Raw genomic sequence first — 17,741 nt, forward strand, 5'->3', positions numbered from 1 at the left:
TCCCAACCCTGTTGCCTGTCTGTGGATCCTGTCACCCTGACTAGGTGGCCTCGTCTGGCCTCAGTGGGAGAGGGTGTACCTAGCCCTACACTGACCGATGGTGTGCTGGATGTGTGGATGTGGGGTTGATGCCCAGTGGGGGCTCTCCCTTCTCAGAGAAAGGGAGGAAGAGGTAGGGGCTGTGTGGGGGAGAGATTTGGAGAAGAAGGAGAGCTGTGATTGAGATATAAAGTAAAAATTAATGGGAAAAGAATAAATAAACTCTATTTGTAACCTTTTAAAAAGAATGGCCTGTAAGCAAGTCTGTATTTTCTTAGTGATTGATGTAGGACCACCCAGCCCATTGTGGGTGGGGCCACTATGAGCAAATGGTCCTGGATGCTATAAGAAGGCAGGCTGAGCAAGCCATGTCCCCGTGCCTTTGAGCAGTGCTCATCCATGGCCTCTGCTTCAGTCCCTGTCTCCTCCTCCTCCTCTGAGAAGGGGGACCCTCTCCCAGGTACCACTCCCACCCTGACATGTACCCCTGCACATCAGTTACTGCAGGACTAGGGGCTTTGAGTTCCTGCCTGACTTCCTCCAGTGGTGGCCTGTTACCTGAGAGTTGTGAGATGAACTAGGCCTTTCTCTCCCCAACTTGTTTTTGGTCATGATGTTCTCCCACAGTGATAGAAACTCTAAGATACTTATATGTTCATAGTAATAGTCACTAATTAGGCATTGATTCATCTCTAGCCCCTATGCTAAAGTAGTATATTAATATAACATTTTTACAGTAGCTCAAAATTACTTTTAATGTTATTATCTGTCACTAGTCTCTGGAAAAGAAACCATGGGAGAAAGATTCAGCAAGATGGTAACCGGTACCAATTCACTCCTGCCTGACTTTGAGGACCACCAGACAGCAGTATGTTATAAGATGTCATATCTGTCCACAATCTTGCAGTGGCTCGGCTCCATGCTAGAACTCATAAAACTATGGTTTGAATTATATTCCACTTCAAATACCATCAGTAACTGGCCTGGTTAGCTTTAACTGTCAACTTGACACAGCCCAGAGTCACCTGAGAAGGAAGTCTTCTTTAAAGGATTTCCCAGGGCAGATTGGTCTATGAATATGTCTGGGTGGAGGTGGGGGGATTTACTTGGTTGTTAATTGATGTACAAGGGCCTAGTCCAATGTAGACAGCACCATTCTCTTGGGCTGTGTAAGACAGGTAGCTAAGCATGATGTAGATTATGTGTGCAGAGTTCCTCTAAAGTTTCTCTTCACCCTGTCCTGAGTTCCCTTAAGAGTGGACTGTGCCCAAGTGGGAGGAAATGTAAGGCAAATCAAACCTTTCTTCCCCTGAGTTTCATCTGGTTAGAGTGTTTTGTCTTAGCAACAGAAATGAACTGGAAAAACAAAATGCCATTGGATCCTATTGCTTTCGACTTATTAGAAAAAACAAACTTTCATTGTCACCGATTTTTAAGGGGCAGGTATGTTTCATTGGCTCCCGAAGAGTAACAGGCATCCGAGAGCCATTCTTCTCAAGTTCAGTGATCAAGTATTCCGTATCACAGTCACCCATAACAGGGTATTGAGTGCCAATGTTAACTCTTTGGAGGGCTGGACAGAAACAAATCTCTGGGACTGAAGGAGCAGAACTAGTGCTATGACATCCCACATGCCTTTGGGGAATGAGGGAAGCACGGGCTGCTGCGTGTTTACCATCCTTGCCAGCACTGCCGGTGCCTCAGCCTTTGAGCTTCTCTCCTCTGGACGCTTTCTCAGGGAGGTTCCTTAAATCTCTATGAAGCAAAGTGTCACATGACCCTACCAAGCCTGGTGCACAAATCTTTAATCCGAACACATGGGAGACAGAGGCAGGCAGTTCTGTTCAAGGTCAACCAGATGTACATAGCAGGTTCCAGGCCAGCCAGGGCTACAGAGTGAGACCCTAACTCAAAAACAAAATACACAAAACAGAATGCCAAAACATAATCCAAAATGTATGGTGAAGGGAAAAAATATGTCCTTTCTTCTTTTCTCCATCTAACGTTAGTTTGTTCCTCCCTCTCTGCTTCCTTCCCTCTTTCCTTCCCTTCTTGATATATAAAAGAAAAGAAGAAAAGAGGGAGGAGCGATTGTTCATGTCTGTGATGGAACCTCACAGAGTGGCAGGCCTAACCCCACCTTCTAGACCTGAGAGAATGTTTATGTATTCCTAGAAGCTTAGCTGGACAGGAAGAGCAGTAGATGTCAGTTTCTCCTTTGCCTTTGCACTCTGGGACAGTGTAGTGACCTAACACAGTCCAACCCTGTGGGCTGAGGGTCCCACCAGTGTCTCCTTTGGGGATGAGGGTCCCTAGCTTTGTGGGCTTCCCCTCTTCTTCCACCTCTGCAGTCACTCAGAGGTGGGGCTGCCTCGCTCGTCCCCACTGGGACAAGGAACTAGAGAGCAAGCTTTGGCGTTTCAGACACATCACGTGTGGAACCTTGGACTCGAGCCCTTACCTCCACCTCAGTGTTCTCTCAGGATTCTGGCCAAAGGGCCCTTCCCTGCTGGAAGTCAACCGTCACCCTGGGAGGTCTGCCAGCAGCCTGTTTTCCCAAATTAGCCTTTGCCTCCCACTGCAGGATAAACCAGAAGACCTCTGAAGACCAGCTCGAATTGAGGCTACTGTGTCAAAATATGTCTGGCTGAGGCTTCGCCAACACAGCAACTGTCTCGCTCACAGTTCATGTCTGTTGATGAAAGGACTTTGATTAAACCAAAAGCTGTCGTCAGGTAGCACAATTCTTGGTAGTCTCACCATACCTGAACAGGATCCAACTCCCTCAAGTTGCTGCATTTTGAAGTCTTTTTCTCCAGCAGTTGTGTCTACCTCACACTGTGGCCTTGTTATTACTCACAGCCACCAGCCCTTTGTTAGCTCAGTTTTATTTCCTACCCCTTGGCTTTTCCCTAATATCAATTTCAATAATGCCTTGACCTTAGCCTCTCCATTGACCACAGTGCCTTTCCCCCAATCCTTTGCTTCGCTTTCTCCCCTTGCATTCTCTTGGCAACACCAAGCTGAAGGCTGAGGAGAAGACACAGTGACAAAGGTGATTGCCAAAGAGGGAAGATCTGAAGTTAAGTTGTGGTGTTTCCATCTGTAATCCCAGCACTAGGGGCTGGTAGAGACAGGAGGAGCTAGCTATCTCTCTAGCTATCGAGTCCAGACTCAGTGAGAGCTTGTCTCATAAATGAGTGACTGAAGGACACACCTGAACACCACATACAGGCGTGCATGCTTGCAGCCACAGACACACGGGCACAGACACACAGGCACAGACACATATATGCTTACACACACACATACACACACAGACCCACAGGCACACATACACATACATACACACAGGCACAGACACACACATACAGGCACAGACACCCACAGACACACAGACACACAAACACAAAGGTACAGACACACACATGTACACACAGGCACACACACACATACACACAGGAGCAGACACATGAACACATACACATGCACACACATGTACACACAGTTACAGACACACACAGGCACAGACACATACACACAGATATAGGTAGAGGTACAGGCAGACAGACAGACAGACAGACGCACACACACACACAAACACACACACACACACACACACACACCACTGAAGAGGAAAAGGAGAGAAAGGAGGCACAGATTCCGGTTAGAACTAGGCCTTGCCTGCTGGTGCCCAGCTTCTGGCTGAAGGAAAGCACCCAACTCTGGCTGTCCCCACTCTAAATGCACGGCTGTAAACACCAAATGGCAAGCTCATTGTATTTTTTCTTGTTTATCACTACACTTTTCTGAACTGCTAATTTCCCCTTCTGCTCTCACCCCACGTTCTCAGCAAACCTCCATCCTGATGCTTGACCCCAGACAAGCAGCCTCCTAATTCCTTAAGAAGCATTCTGAGGAACATGTCTTCACTTCTCCCCAGTAGGGGCTCTCCAGGGCCGCGGTATCTGCCCTCACATTCCCTGCCTCCTACTAAGAGGAGCAGTGTGCCCACGGTCTTAATTAAGAGTTTTATCGTTGCAATAAAACACTATGATCAAAAGCAACCTGGAGATGAAAAGGTTTATTCCAAATTTCACATCCCAACCCCATCCTGAGGGGAAGTTGAGGTAGGAACCTAGAGGCAGGAACTGAAGCAGAGGCCATGGAAGAACACTGCTTGCTGCCCTGCCCTCAGCTGCTTACTGTGGTGATGGTTCGAATAAAAATGGCCCCACAGGCTCATAGATTTGAAAGTTTGGTCAGTGGGGAGTGGAATTCTTTGATAGGATTAGAGGGATTAGGAGGCGTGGCCTTGTTGGGGTAAGTGTGTCACTGAGCGTGAGCTTTGAGGTTTTTCAAAAGCCCACACAAGGCCCAGTGTTTTTCTCTTTCCCTCTCTCAGCCTATGGGTCAGGGTGTGGTTCTCAACTACTGCACCATCACCCCCACACTCTCCACCCTGAGGATAATGGACTAAACTTCTGAAACTGTAAGGCAGCTCCCAGTTAAGCTTTCTAGTGTAAGAGTTGCCTTGGCGATGGTGTCTTCACAGTCCTAGAACAGTGACGAAGACACTTGCTTACCCTGTTTTCTTAGGGCACCTATGGCTACCAGCCCAGAGGTAGCACATTTACAACAGTCTGGGCTCCACTCACATCCATCACCAATCAGGAAAATGCCCTACAGGGTTGCCAACAGGCCAATCTTATGAAGACATCTGTTCTCAATTAAGATGTCCTCTTCCCAGACATATCTCTAGCTTGCATCAAGTTGACATAAAAGTAGCTAGCATACCTACTAAAATCCATATGTGTGCTGACTCTTCTCCTTTTTACACATGCAAGGGCGTCGCCCCAGCAAATACCTTTCCATCTCCTGCTTTCGTTTGTTTTTTTGTCTTCTTACTATATGATTTCTGTAAGTCCCTGACCATACTGTTCCATTCACAGAGAACAAGTAACCCATTCAGTTTGTACTTTTCCTAGCTACAGCAACCTTTCTTTTCTTCCTTTAGCAATAGCATTCCTTATGAGTTGCCTGTACCTGCTGTCTGTCTTCTGCCTCTAACATGGCTAACCCCCTGCTGTCAAACTCTTGCCCCCATGATCATCTTGGAACTCCCTAACCATCCCAGTGATGCTGACACCCATGAATGCTTTCAGGAGTGTTTAGCATGGTCTCTCTCTCTCTCTCTCTCTCTCTCTCTCTCTCTCTCTCTCTCTCTCTCTCTCTCTCATATCTTCTTCACTTCTAGGATACCATACATTCTTGATTGGCTTCATTTATTCACAGTCATCTCTTCTTTTCTCAGCGACGTCGTTATCCTTGGACTTCTTACTACTGAAGGCTCTGGCTGGCGTCTGCACCTCTTCTCTTTTCTACCTCATTTGCTCCCTTTGCTATTTCATCTAAGCCTCCTCGGCTGTGTTGGGGATTCCACCTACGTTTGACAGTTATTTCCGTCCTTCTGGAGTGGACCGCCCAGGGACTGAATTCCCCAGGTGCTTTGTCTTTCCATGAAGGTGCATTGGAAGTCAAATGGATACTGTGTAAATGAATTTAGTCCCCATCGCTTGGCATTAAAGTAGAGTTATGAAATACTCATGCTTAAAATTATCCACATTTATCTGAAATTTGAATGTAACTAATTTCCTATGATGTTTTCATGTGCTACATATAGCAACCTTGCTAGTATTTTCTCTCTCTGCCTTTCTAAGGGAACTTTTCTCAACATACAAACAATTTCATGTTCAGCCAAGAGCTCAAGGGATCTCTGTGAAGATGATGGATGGACTGTTTTCTCTAGGTAATGATTCTGGTTTCCCAGTCATCTGTCCTGAGTTCTCTCCCCACTCTCCCCAAGTTCCAACATCTATGTCTCCCACTCAGCGTGAAGGCCGTGTTCTACCTGGGCACCCCCACCCCCCTGTCCTTAACACTTTCCTGTGGTCCAGAAGGGGCATATAGGAAAGGAGACAGGGTAGATTGTACAATCATTTCATTCTCCTTCCGTGGATCACGCTCTGAGTTGCGTGCTGTCTGTACACCATATGATTGTTCTTATGATTATGAATTAAAACTCGTGGGTTTTCTGTGAGTTATGTATCTCCCCACTTTCCACAGGTCATAATTTTGCATTTCTTTTCAAAATCAATCTCTTTCATTTTCAGGTATGTATAAACCCCATGAATGTAGACTTTTACCTCCTTTATGCATCTTCTCTGTCCCTAGTCCCAACTGGCCTGACAGGTGATAGACACTCAATATAAATTTGTCAACTAAATTAATACAGTGTGATAACAAAGAGGGATTGTCTGGGCTTGAGTGCTGGCTCTATTACCAGGTTGTGTTGGCATGAATCCGAATTGAATTTCCTTGGCTTCGGTTTCCCTTCTCTTCAGTGAGGTGGTGTTGGAATAGTAACTCCCCATGAAGCTGTAAAGATTACATGAGATAAGCAGCTAAAAAGAATTTAATGGAGTACCTAGTACCTTGTTGCTTCTTTTGCTTTTTAATCAGACCACCGTATAAGTTTACTTCAGACGTAAGAGCAATATTGAAATTGGCAAGTTTAATTCTTTGGTTCTTTTTTTTTTTTTTTTTTTTTTTTTTTTCGGAGCTGGGGACCGAACCCAGGGCCTTGCGCTTCCTAGGTAAGCGCTCTACCACTGAGCTAAATCCCCAGCCCCGGCAAGTTTAATTCTTAATGGCACCAAGTAAACCTTCATTTCTGGATTTTCAAATCTATCATTTCCACAGCTGAAGGAACTTTGCCTTCCCACATAGCGCACACGGTTTCTCACAATCCTCTTTGGAGAGGACTTCCAGCTCATCAGCGAATGCCTTCGGAGCATCTTCAGAACTCCTCCCCTAAGTGAGAGCTAACACAGACAAAGCACAGACTGCACGGATTTGTGAGCAAAATATGACGGACAGCTGTGATGGACAGCCTGTGATTTTCTACTCACTAAGACTATTTGTCCTCTTAGATGGCTGCCACAAAGGTCTCTAGATTTGCTTATTTCTAAGTGTTTTGTCTGAATGTTTGTATGTGCACCCTGTGTGACTACAAAGAGCAGAACAACATATTGGGTTCTCTGGAACTGGGGCTACAGATGGTGCTGCTGGGAACCGAACCCAGGTCCTCTGCAGGACCAGCATGGGCACTTGACCATTGAGCCATCTCGACAGCCTACAAAGATTGTTTCTACTACTTAACAGAATAGGTTCAAACATGGATCGCTGATCTTTACTGACTCATAGATTATGAACTAGTGTCTATTTTCTACCTTGTCCTGTTTTGTTGGTGAATGGAATTATTTGATTCAAGTTCAGCATAGGACACTTGAGCTAGTACACTTAAGACTTATATTGTCATTACTTATGTAGAAAAAAAAAACTCTGTCAGAGAGCTGGCACATATATTTAAACTTTAACATGTTTTTCTCTGGGTAAATAACATAGTCTTAATAATCATCAGGCAGCCATTTGGTGTTCAATGTCCAGATCTAGGGAAAATATAGTCATAGGGCTACTTAGCTAGTCAGATGAAATGGTTATAGAAATCATGTCATCTTAAAAACATGGTTACTGATATATCTTTACTATTAATTCTCTTGTCCAATTGCTACAAATGCTAGTTCTGCTTGTCAACTGCCACCACTTGGACTAGACATGCATGTAGAAGTCACCGTCAAGTACCAACGGTGAGGCTCCAGGATAACACACATACTACACAAGGGCCTAAGTTCTGCTGTCATGACTACAAGACCTTTTCTCCCCACTGGTAAACATGATATCAGCTATTGGTTTGAGACACAGCTCTCGAAAACAAGTTAGGAATATTTCATATCTATACAGATAATCACATCGGGGCAGTCTTAATTCTGAACATGGATATGATTGGTTCAAACACCTTTCACAGTCTATTGAGGTTTATAATAGAGTAAATTACATAAATAGTATTGATGTTGAAAATTATTTTATTTGGGCATTAGGAATAAGGAATTATATTTTGAAAAATAGTCTTATCTTAATTTACATTTCAAACCCACCATTCCACTCAATTTCTTTACAGTAATAAACTCTCACAATGCAGTCACCTTCCACCTGCTCCAATGAGCATCAAGGAGCTCTCTGAGCTGTGCTGCTGCTGAAGGCTTTAACCCTGTAACTGAGTCCATCTGTTTTTGTAAGCAGGCCTTTGCATCCTCTGACTACCTCAGAACTGGTGTGGAGTTCATTCTTGTCAGAGCTAGGCCCTGACTCCTGCAGGGGCAAGACCTCCCACGGCAGTCTTGTGTTTGAATTCCTGTCTTCTCTGGGGGACAGACTGTAGGGCCACTGTGTGGCATATGGAATCATCGGAGGTACTGCTGAAAGCACGGCTGTTCAAGGATTAACATTTGTAGTAACAGAGGACATTGAGAATTCTTGTTTATTTGAGTTCTGGCCACGGTGGCTCCTGAAAGAGCTGATTCAGAGAATCATGTTTTTAGTCTATTAAAGAGTCCCAACCCTGAAAAAATCTGAGAATTTATCTATACAAAAATTCTCATAAAATTATAAAATCAAACCATGTTATTGCTCCTCGAATGAGTCTCTTTTTTGTGGAAAGAGAAAGCAATGTGAAAATGAGACTATTTCAGGACATTTACAATCTTCCTTGTGTTTGAAATGTGCTCCTTCAACTCTTTCCTGGTTTCACCTCCATGTACAACCTCTCCTTTTATACTTTGAGCTGTGATAAACTTTCTCTTACGTTATGACAGTCTCTATTCTTGGATTGGTTGGGTTTTGTTGTCTCTCTTCCTTTTTATTGGATATTTTATGTATTTACATTTCAAATGTTATCCCTTTTCCCCATTTCCTCCTCTCCCATATCCCCTCCCTCTGCTTCTAAGAGGATGCTCCCTACCACCCTGGCATTCCCTTACACTGGGGAAATGATCCTTCACAGGACCAAGGGCCTTTCCTCCTATTGATGTCTGACAATGCCATCCTCTTCTACATATGTGACTGGCGCCATGGGTCCCTCCATGTGTGCTCTTTGGATGGTGGTTTAGTCCCTGGGCTCTCTGGGGGGGTTGGTTGGTTGATCTTGTTGTTCAATCGACTGAAGAAGTCAGCCTACAGAATGAGAGAAAATTTGATGCCTGTACACTGGACACAGGGTTAATATCTAGAGTATACAAAGAGCTCAAGAAATTAAACATCAAGGAAACAGCCTAATCAAAAAGAGGGTTCTAGAACTAAATAGAGAGTCTTCGAAAGTGGAAATATTAAAGGCTAAAAACCACTTTTAAATGTGTTCAACAGCCTTGGTGGACTGCAAATAAAAACTCCTTTGAGATTCCAGTTCACCCCAGTCAGAATGGTTACCCTCAAAAATTCAAATGTCTACAAATACTGCTGAGGTTGTGGGACAATCCTATTCACCGTCAGTGGGAGTGTAGACTGATGGAGCCACTGTAGAGATCATTTGAGGTTCCTCAAAAAGCTAGAAATACAAATACCATATGACCCATTTAGACTGTGCCTGGGAATAAACTAAAAGCATTCTATATCCTTCTACAGAAATACTTGCTTACCAGTGTTCATTGTTGCTCCATTACCAATAGCTAGGAAATTGGATCAGCCTTAATGTCTGCCACTAAGTGAATGGACAACACAAAGGGGTCACATACCCACAAGGAAATTTCATTCAGTATCAAAGAAAAATGGAATATTGAAATTTGCAGGTAATTGGATGGGATTGGAAAAATTCTACTGAGTCAGGTAAGCCAAGCCTAAAGGGACAATCATGGTATGTTGTCCTTCATGTCTAGGTCTTTGCTCTGAGTCTTCAGTTTTACACGTTGAACTTGGAGCACCTCCAGAAGTCAAGACACTGGAAAAGAGCCATGGATGATGTCTTAACAGAGTGGAGCTAGCAAAACATGTGATTTATAAGAATGTATGGAGAATACTGGGGGGGGGGGTTTAAAGCAGAAATGGGGTTGAGGGAATGGGGGAGATATAAAAGTGGGGGGGGGTAGCCAAAGTGAAGGGTCTGTTTTTCAAAAACCTAGATGGAAAGCTGCAAGTTTGTTAGCCAACCATAAATTAATAAAATAGGAAAGATAGATCTCCTATGATGCCTAGATAATGTCTAGATAAAGGTTCCAAGAAACCATTGTTTATCAAATAACATTCCAGTGCCAGGTGTGAGATGCTCACTTACAAGTCATTGGCCATAGAGGCTGAGGGGTCCCCAAAACGATCTCCTCTTGGTTGTCTATCAGAACTAGCAGATAAGACTCTATTGTTGAAGACACGGTATAACTTTGTTGCAAACATAGAGAAGCAAGCGAAAGCCCAGCTTCCTTCCTGCTGGTTAGCTTTCACAGGCTCTGGGCAGAGGTAAAGCAGACTTGGTATAACCTGATTGTGAACCCTATACACTAAAAGTCATCCTGATCTATAAGCTGTGCCCAGTGGTGCCATAGTAGCACAATCGTTATAGGGGTAACTAACTACTCTATGAATCTGAGACCCACTCCATAGGAGGGAACATATAACTCAGTCAAAAACCCATAGCTGAGGTGGTCATTAGCCCTAGAGGAGAACTTCCTATTGTGGTTTAGCTAAATTGACACAGTGCTAAACTCTAAATATTTATGCTTTATCATAACCATATACAAACTCTACTCCCACCCTTAAAGAATCTTCTCTTTTCAGTAAACAGCAGCCGGTGCAGTTTCACGGCTACTCAAGGATACTTTTGAGTAAGCAGTGGTCTAATTAATGCTCAACCCTAAATAGGACGTTTATACCACCTGCTCAAAGGCTCGAGGAACATTATTGAGGGGTGGAAAGGGTGCTAGAGCCAAGAAACAGTCCTTGCAAATCCGATCTCACAGCAGCTATGGTTGCATGCACAAGATGGAGCCTGTCAAGCTACCAATATGAACATGGAGTCATGAGACTTCACCCCTTCCTGTTGAACTATTGATGACCGATAGAATAGACTCCAGGGCGGAAGGCCTTGTCTTCAGTATGTACTAAATATTGATCCCATTGAACCCCGTCATCTAGTTCCAAACCCATGGCCATACTCAGGGTCCTAGTTAAAATCAGTGGGTCATTAAAAAAAGCAGAAAGGCATGACTATAGAAAGGGGACCTGTGGGGAGGATGTGGTAATGGCAAGGGTGGGAGACAAGTGAGAAAAGGGAGGAGGTGAGAGTAAACGGAATGCCCTATATACATGTATGAAAATCAAATAAATTAATTGATCAAAAAAAAAGATTTTTCTAAGGTTTTCCTATCCCCTTCATCACATGATCATCTTTCATGTTGTTATTGCATATGGTAAGAACAACACTAGGTAATGCTAGAGACATTTAATCCGCCATCTAACATAACTTAGGAAACCCATGACTTCTCTTCCTCCTGACAGACTATGATAATCATACAGACATGGAGATCTTTCGGCCTTGACCTCCATTTTAGGCGAGTTTTTGGCATTACTTATTTGAATACCTTTCCTTCACGACACTGTTTCCCCTCTGCCTGAGGAAGTCCACTGTACAAAAGCTAAATCCACTACTTTGTATCCAGATTGCTAAGGCTCCTGTCTTTCAGGTTAGGCAACTTCTGTTTCTTCAGTCTCAAGTTCTCTAGCATCTTCCTATGTTTTATTCATTCAATTATTGATTACACCCAGTAAGGATTTAAAATGGATTTGAAGCATGTCGTGATTCCATGTACCAATGGGGTACAGTATAGTATTTCAATACATCCATACAACAGATAACGATCAGGTCTGGACAAGCGGCAGAACCATCACCTCAAATTTGGTTTACCTTTGTGCTGGGAATGTTATTATTTTGAAATATTTAATGAGTTGCTGTTACTATGGTTATCCTATAGAACTCATAATGTGCTATAGAACATCGGATACTGACTCTCCTCAGGCTCACCCAGTACCAGTTAATAATCCTCTGTCCTTTCCAGTGCCACCCCACCTGCCCAGGCTTTGGTAACCACTTTTCTAGCTTTTGCTTTTATAAGATCAGCTCTTCAGCATCCATGTTTAAGTGAAAATATTCATTTTTCTATTACCAACCTAGTTCGCTGAATGACCTCCAGGTCTTCACAGTAGCATCTTACTCTAGATTAAATAACAATACTCCATCTGTATATGACATTTGTCCCTTTGTCCGTTTCCTGGTGGATGCTTAGGTTGAGTCCATGTCCAGGGGACTGTGAATAGAGCCGCAGTAAGCGGATTTCTCATTCACTCGTTATTATCAGTTCTTTAGATGTGCCCTGGGTAATGGGACACTCAGTGTCAGGATAGGACTTGTTAATTTCCACTAACACTGTGTGAGATTCCTCCCTTCTCCACCCACAAAATGCTGATTCTTTCCTGTGCCTTGGAGGTGACCACTCCCACTAAGGCGATGTGACATTTCCTTGTGACTGTGATTTGATCATCTTTAGTAATGCTGGGTGCATTTCCACGTAAGTGGCCATTTGTATTTTGTTCTTATGAAAGTTGTCTCATTTCCACATTTTTAATTGAAGGGGTTTATTTTTTCCACCTTTTCAGTTCTAAGATTCCCCTTCTTCCTCTTCTTCTGCTTCCTCTTCCTTTTTCTTTCTTCTCTCAAACTTTCTATTTTCCATTTGTTTTTTAGTGTGCTCGTAATGGCCTGCTAAAGCGATTTCCTGATGGCTGATTTAAATTCCCATCAGATAACCCCAGTCCATCTCATCTCCTGTTGACTTTTGCTAACAGCCTTTTCCAACTCATGTTTCTATCTTGCCGGTCCTTGGTATAAGCGACTTCCGGCATATGTGGCGTGCACGGTACAGCTGTAAACCTCAACTTCCTCCTGCATCTCCTGTGCAAGTTATCATCTTGCTGAGCTTGCAATTCTTTTTTTCTTTTTTCTCCATCTTTATTAACTTGAGTATTTCTTATTTACATTTCGATTGTTATTCTCCTTCCCGGTTTCCAGGCCAACATCCCCCTCCCCCTCCCCTTCTTTATGGGTGTTCCCCTCCCCATCCTCCCCCCATTACCGACCTCCCCCCAACAATCACATTCACTGGGGGTTCAGTCTTGGCAGGACCCAGGGCTTCCCCGTCCACTGGTGCTCTTACTAGGATATTCATTGCTACCTATGAGGTTGGAGCCCAGGGTCAGTCCATGTATATAGTCTTTGGGTAGTGGCTTAGTCCCTGGAAGCTCTGGTTGGTAGGCATTGTTGTTCATAAGGGGTCTCGAGCTCCTTCAAGCTCTTCCAGTCCTTTCTCTGATTCCTTCAAGGGGGTTCCGTTCTCAGTTCAGTAGTTTGCTGCTGGCATTCGCCTCTGTATTTGCTGTATTCTGGGTATGTCTCTCAGGAGAGATCTACATCCGGTTCCTGTCGGCCTGCACTTCTTTGCTTCATCCATCTTATCTAGTTTGGTGGCTGTATAAGTATGGGCCACATGTAGGGCAGGCTCTGAATGGGTGTTCCTTCTGCCTCTGTTCTAAACTTTGCCTCCCTATTCCCTCCCAAGGGTATTCTTGTTCCCCTTTTAAAGAAGGAGTGAAGAATCCGCATTTTGGTCATCCTTCTTGAGTTTCATGTGAGCTTGCAATTCTTAAATGTGGAAGATCCACAGACATTTTCTATTTCTGTTTCTTCTCTACCACCAAGGGCTTCCCTGAGTCAGTTTACCCTCCCCAACCCGGCTTAGCTAGATTTTTCAGTTAGAATACAGACACGGAACTGCTTTCTGAGGTGTGAAGGCTCACAGGATCCTTGTGGCTTTGTCTCTCCAAGAGTGCACCTCATAAGCAGTTTGGGATTGCGGGGTTGCAGCTCAGTTTCTCTCACCACTTTCTCACAGCCCTAGCTGCTTCTCCTTTTGGTGTGGAGCACCTGACTTGCTGGAGGGGAGTAAGGGGGCACCCACACTCACTTGAGCAAGGGCTGCTCTCAAGTCAGCTCCTTCAGTTCACACCTTGGGTGAGAGATGACTTCTAAGTACTGGGCAGCCTCCTGCTGTGAGCGTTGTGGAAATGAAAGCTAGCTTCACAAGGGGATGTAGGTTTCAGAAAAATGCCCGCAGTGTAGGAATGAGGGCCGAGGGTGAGAAAGGCCAAAGCTGTGTGCATAAACTCCCCTGCCCACCCTAAAAGATCTTTGAGAGTATTAGAAAGACAAACTAAACGCACCCCTTCTAGCTAACAGATGAAAACAGGGCAGGACCAGGTAGGAGGGCAAACAACCTGTGACTGCTGTAGGTGGGAGAAGAAAAATCACAAAACCACTTAAGCTTGAAAGAAGAGATGTTAGATACGACATGGTAAGAAATAGCAGACACTCCAGCAGCCAATCACAATGCTTCTTTCTTCAGTGTAAAGGTGAAAGGAAGTTACCCATTCTCTCTCTCTCTCTCTCTCTCTCTCTCTCTCTCTCTCTCTCTCTCTCTCTCTCTCTCTCCTCTCTCTCTCTCCTCTCTCTCTCTCAACTTAAGGCCCATGATGCACTTTTCTGTTTGTAGTTTATGAAGATCCTTTCTGCCTATCAGACTGACTAGTGGAGCCCTCAGAGCGAACATGTGGCCTCCATAGGGAACGGAGGCCTTTTCCACCGGAAGTTGGCGCCACAGAGGACCCCCCTCCCATCTAATTGGCCTTGATTGTAAGTAGTGCATTGTTCAAGGTGAGCCAGCCCCTCCCTGTTTTTGTGGGAACCTGCTTTAGCCCAGCTTCCTTCTTTGCAGTCGCAGTCGCCTGCGGGCGGCCTAGCTCTTGAATAAATACAACTCCTTCATGGAACCTGACCCACCACCTATAACCTGTTTTCAGGCTGGCTCTATGACAGAAACTGAAGAAGGAGGAGGGGCCGGAAGGGATTTCTAGAGAGCAGGAAATGAAGATCTAAGTGCCTACCCAGCCAATGGGGATGAGGCTCTGCGGGCTTGCGCTGTAGAGGTCCAGGTCCGTTTGCACGGGATGTCTGCAGCCAGGTCCAGCGTCTGTGTATGTCTCTGACCTAGTGGCCCCTTCTGTTCTTTGTTTTGCTTTCTCTTTGCTTGTTGAAACTTCTCCCACAAGTGGTCTCAAAAGCTGACAGAATATCCATCCACTGACCCCCGAAGCTCCTTGATGGCACTCTCCCTTACACTGTGAAGGACTCTTTAGACCAGATTGTCTTCATCTTCCAGCTCAGCAACTCCAGCTTCCCAAAGGTATGATGAACCTGTTTGCTCTGGAGCCATTAACTAGGCCATCCCTTTCCCAATAGTTGTATCTTAAGGAGCCTCACAGCTCGGTCTCAGAGTATAATTCCATGTGTCCTGAGAAAGGGAGACACCCCACTCCCACCCCAAGCCAGGCCTGACTGTCCTGATAGTACGGTTTTATGAGTGCTCTATCTGTATGTACCTGAAGGCCAGAAGAACAGAAAGGGGCATCAGATCCCAGTACAGACGGTTGTGAGCCACCATGTGGTTGCTGGGAATTGAACTCAAGTCCTCTGGAAGAGCAGACAGTGATCTTAACCGCTGGGCCATCTCTCCACCAATTGTTCTGGCTTGTAATCTTAGCTACTTGGAAGGTGGGGGCAGGGGGAATTGAAAGTGTCAGGCCTGCCTGAGCTACAGAATGAGTTTCAGGTCAGCCTTGGTGACCTAGCAACACTGTCTCAAAATAAATCCATTAAGTCAATAAAATAAAAAGGTGAAAAGAGTAGGAATATCTCTCAGTGGTAGAGAGCTTGCCTCACACATAAGTCCCCAGATTCCATGTTTCCATTCTGTGTGTGTGTGTGTGTGTGTGTGTGTGTGTGTGTGAGAGAGAGAGAGAGAGAGCGCCTTCTCTAGAGGAGTGTGTGAGTTAGAATTTAATAAACAGATTGCTTTCTGAATCTATGAAAGACAGAGATTACAATACCTACACAAAAGGCTTTTCAGGTGTGAAGTGCTGTAGTGCATATAACTAGCCCAGTGCTATAGAGAAGCAGGAGGCTGCTGTGCCTCCAGCGGGAAGAAACTAATGTAGCACACTCCCATGAACATAGCTAACGAAATTCATTCCAGATAATAGCTTTCTCAGTCTCCTGTCCATGTGCCCTTCCCCCTTCCCGTCTCATCGCATTCTGCCTTTGTCTCCAAGCCATTGGGAGATGCCAAGGGTTTGCGAAAGATCCACACCCAGATTGGGGCAGCCGTCTTCCTAAGTGGGTCTGACTCAAAGGTGCGCACAGTACAGCGAAAGAAACTCAGAACAAAGGTTCACCTCTGCCCAAGGACTGAGCTCAAGACCAGTGAAACCAAGAAAAACCTTCCCAATTTCTTATTCAGGTCGTGCTTTTGAGTTTGGGTTCAGAAAACGCTCATCATTGTAAATACAGGGCAGTAGGAAATCATCAACAGCACTGCATGAAATCGAGCTTGTGTTGTCACTGTGCATTAAAAACGCTACATGTCAGAATCTCTGGGGGAGGGGAGAGGGGAGGGAAGGGGGAGGGAAAGGGAGAAGAGGAGGGGGAGGAGGAGAGGAAGGGGAGGAGGAGAGGAGGGAGAGAGGGGAGGGAGAGAGGGGGAGAGGGGAGGGTGGGAGGAAGGAGAGGGAGGGAGGAGAAAGATTGTGTGTGTGTGTGTGTGTGTAAGGAGTGGAGGTTATCAGAGGGAAACTCAGTGTCTACACTGCAAACTTCTTTATTGTAAGACAGACTCCATAAAGTTGAGCCATCAGTTGAAGAGTGCACCTGTCATTTTATTGTTTCTGTCAATAAAGTTTAGTGCCCAGGAGAGGTCCTGAGATGCTGTTGAAGTCACTGTTCCTAGTGTAGCTGCAGCCCAGAACAAACTTGTCCCATCACCTCTCTCAGCCGCTTCATGGGACCCAAATATAACTAAGGCAGGTGACTTCTCTCTGCTTCTTCCGCAGTTGCCACTGGCACGAAAAGTATCTTTCTGCGTAATGGCTAGCTGATTTCTTGACATAATGGCACCAGACTGGCAACCCAAGGTTGAGCCTTTCCTAGTGATGTCCTGTCACTGTAAGGGTGCAGCAGTGACTGGGACAGCGACCTGCACAGTGACAGTAAAGTCACAGGAGCAGGCTGCTAGAGGGGAAAGGTGTTTGCTAGCAAGTGTGGGCAGAGACATCTGGCTCCTTCAGGGCAGCAGGAGTTCTGGAGCTTCAGGCCCACTGGGACTGGGAGAGGAATGCAGGGGGTCTTCGCTGTGTGTGTCCCCCCCACAGCAGATACACAAGGGGAGCTTGGGCATTGCTTCTGGCTACATGGCATAAGGCTCTTCTTTTGCTTGCCCACAAATTCTGAGTGAAGTAATGCCTCAAAACCCACCATTTTCCACTTAAAACAATACCAGTCCCTTCCCCCTAGTCTCTCTGCATAGCGGAGTAATCATTAAAAAGAACTCAGTGGGTGATATGACCAGGCATTGATTACCTCGGACACTGATAGGAGAGACAATACCAGGTTGTGGAATCTCAGAGAATACACACTGGACTCAGACATCAGCTGCCTCTGCGGGAGACTGGCGGGGAGGAGGGGTGCATGTGGACTCTTGTCGCTCATCCCAAATTTTTACTTGCATTTTTTAAAATAAGGAGAATGTTTTCTGGTGCTGCTTATGCTTAAAATATCAAAATAAAACACAGGAGAGAGAAAGCAACCCTAAGTGTGA

At 45.1% G+C, this 17,741-nt stretch overlaps 1 long non-coding RNA gene across 4 annotated transcripts in view; it reads left to right on the plus strand.

Moving 5' to 3' along the window:
- The first annotated feature begins 12,499 nt into the window (after nucleotides 1-12,499).
- The window catches only part of LOC148004687 (uncharacterized), a 40,168-nt gene continuing 34,926 nt past the window's right edge, over nucleotides 12,500-17,741 (plus strand). Inside the window, exons 1-3 of one of the 4 annotated variants that reach the window (XR_015625327.1) lie at nucleotides 12,500-12,548; nucleotides 14,586-14,725; nucleotides 15,142-15,275. This is a non-coding gene — a long non-coding RNA (uncharacterized LOC148004687). The other 3 variants (XR_015625328.1, XR_015625330.1, XR_015625329.1) reach the window with 3 other exon arrangements.

This window comes from Rattus norvegicus, chromosome 7 (genome assembly GCF_021556685.1).
Source record: "Rattus norvegicus strain SHRSP/BbbUtx chromosome 7, alternate assembly SHRSP_T2T, whole genome shotgun sequence".
NCBI lineage: Eukaryota > Metazoa > Chordata > Mammalia > Rodentia > Muridae > Rattus > Rattus norvegicus.